Below are 3,037 nucleotides of genomic sequence, written 5' to 3'. Positions count from 1 at the left end.
GTGAGTGCCGGTCGGCACCTATCCTCTGTGTTGGAATCTCCCCGCTTTGCCGTCCACACCCCCGTTGCTGTGCACTCCTCCGTGGCTCCGAAGCTCCCCACTCCGCCTCCCGCAGCCTCTGCCCGCGGAGGGGCTTCCTATTGCGTGGAAACCTTTCCTCCTTCACAGCTCCCTCCCACTGGTGCAGGTCCCGTCCCTATTCTTTTGTCTCTGTTTTTTCTTTTTTTCTTTTGCCCTACCCAGGTACGTGGGGGAGTTTCTTGCCTTTTGGGAAGTCTGAGGTCTTCTGCCAGCATTCAGTAGGTGTTCTGTAGGAGTTGCTCCATGTGTAGATGTATTTCTGGTGTATCTGTGGGGAGGGAGGTGATCTCTGCGTCTTACTCTTCCGCCATCTTCCCCTCCACCCTCTGATACTCTTTCGGAAAGGTCCTTTAGTATGTATTCTTCTGCCACTTGCCTCCTTTTTCTTCAGATTCCAGGTGTGATAATCCTATTCTGTATGTTATTCATTTCCTCTGCTGTATGGTGTTCTAATGTAGGCATATCCATAGATTATCAACTGTCAGGTTATTTATTTACTTATATGTTTATTTTTTATCATATAAAGAGGGATGCCATAAGCTTTCTTGTACAAAATGGCCAAAAGTATCCCTCTGCAATAAATGTATCTATTGTCAGTTATTTTATTTTGTTTCAATTAAGCATAGAATTTGAGAGAGTATGGAGGGGCTGGGGAAAGTGTGTTAAGGCAATGGAGGGAACATACAGGTGAATGCTAACTATCATAACAGACAGAAGTCATGCCTGTTCTATACATGTCTCTATGGATACATCCCAGAAAGTTTCTCTGGGGTGTTTATTTAAGGATGAGCAGGGTAAAAGGAATATTTATTATCTGTTGCTTGTAACATTACAGGGAAAGAAGAGTACAGCCATTTTAGAAAAGGACATAGGGAACAACATAAGCAAGTGGGCTTGACAGGTCCAGTAAAACAAAGTGCCTAAAGGCTTGGGCTTCTGAGACAATAACCAGAGACCCACAGGAGTAAAAGATTAGCTCTCGCTCTGTTGCACGGATGTATGTACATAGTTTCCAAAGGAAAAAAGTGGGAGTATAAATCCACCACACAGCAGAATTACTGAACTCCCAGTTCCCTGAAAGATATAGATGAAGGCCTGACACACATTCCTAAGGTGTTTTTGAAAGAAGCAGACCCCCACCAGATGAAAATTGCTGACTGCAAGCACGTAGACCCCAGATGAGTTGAAACCAAAAGATTGATGACACTTGAAACTTCAACTTGATGCCAACCAATCCGAGAATTGAGCACAACTGATCAAGCACCATGTGGTCCCCTTCATCACCCTCCCTTTAAACCCCTTCCTTGAAAGTCCTCAGGGAGTTGGCACTCTTTTATGCCTTCTCCCTTGTGCACAAGCTATCCTTCTAATAAAAATTTTGCTTGCCTAAGAATCTTGTGGGGGCTATATTCTTTTCTATGGTATTGCTGTCCAAGAATCTGAAGAGGACCTGGAAACACTGTTCACTTAATGGCTTAAAACCACACAAGTTTATTATGTCACAGTTTCTTTGGCTCATAAGTCTGGACACAGTTTAGCTGGGCCATCTGCAAGACTACAATTAAGGTGCTGGCCAGGGCAGATGTCTTGTCTGAAGGCTCAAATTGGGAAAAGATTAAATTCCAAGCTCACATAGTTTTTGTTGCTAGAATTCACTTCCTTATGGCTATTGGACTAAAGAATTCAATTTCTTCCTGGCTGTTTGCCAAAGGTTGTCCTCAGCTGCTTGCCACTATTGACCTATCAACAAGGTTGCTGAATTCATCAAAGTCTTTTCATAAGACTGAGGTCACAATCTTATGTAATGGTCATGAAAGTAATATCACATCACACTTGCAATGTTATCTAGGTTAAAAACAAGATGTAGGTTCCCCTTCCACTCAAAGGGAGGGAACCACACATGTTTGTGAACAATATGAGGCAGGGATCATGGAGACTACCTAAGAATCTGTCTGCCACAAGGGTTTTTCTTTTCTTTTTCTTTTTTGTTGTTGTTTTTATCAGTTTCCAGCAATGTATAATGTTTTGATTTGTTCAACAGCTTCTCAAAATTTAGAATTGTCAGAATTTGCCAAATTGTTGGGTAGGCAATGCCACCTCATTTTAATTTTAAAAATTAGAAATGCAGTGAGGCTCGTTTATGTGCCTTTTTGATAAATTGCCAACTTCTGTATTCCACTTCGTGTTATATTTTTTGAGTGTCTTTCTCATTGATATTAGAAATTCTTTATATTTTCTGAGTATTCTTTGTGGCATCCGGAACATTGCAAATACTTTCTGCCAGTCTGAAACTCATATCATCATTTTGTTGTTTTCTTTAGGGAAGCCCTTTTGCCTTTCTCTGGAAAGATGTGGAAGAGTTCAATTATCCCCTCCTATTGGGCTTTATTTTCAGACAATATTCATGATGAAATTCTCATATATTTTACCAAATGACTGAAATATTTGTGTTTTTTAAAAAGTCTTTAATTCCTCTGGGATTACTTTATTGTAAAGTGTAAAGTATAGATCATAGTGTTTCCATGTGGATATCTGTTTGATCTACTTCTGTTAAAATGTTCATCTTTCTAAATTGCTGTGCTATACAACCTCTCTCAATTTTTTCTTTTCAATTTCATTAGGTTATTTATCTCTACCTTGCCAATACAAAACTGTTTTAATTTATTTTTATCATAAATTTTAATATCCAGTAATGTTTCTTTATATAATTACTGTATGAGTGTTTCTTGTGGGGTTTTAGGGTGGGAGGAGGGGAGATTTGTTCTATGATAAGTCTTCTGTCAGAGTATAAAAATCCTCAGGAAATCTCAGCGTATGAAGATCCTAGGGAAATAGTCCAAGTTTTTGCTGGAATCACACTGATAATTTGGGTAGAATGGACTTTTTGAAAATGATTTTTGACTCTTCATATTGATACTTTTAGTATGAATCTCAATTTATTTAATTTCTTTTTCTC

The sequence above is a fragment of the Monodon monoceros genome, unplaced genomic scaffold, assembly GCF_005190385.1.
Source record: "Monodon monoceros isolate NGI ecotype Baffin Bay Population unplaced genomic scaffold, NGI_Narwhal_1 Super_Scaffold_5, whole genome shotgun sequence".
Taxonomy (NCBI): Eukaryota; Metazoa; Chordata; class Mammalia; order Artiodactyla; family Monodontidae; genus Monodon; species Monodon monoceros.
Note: the sequence above shows the minus strand (reverse complement) of the source record.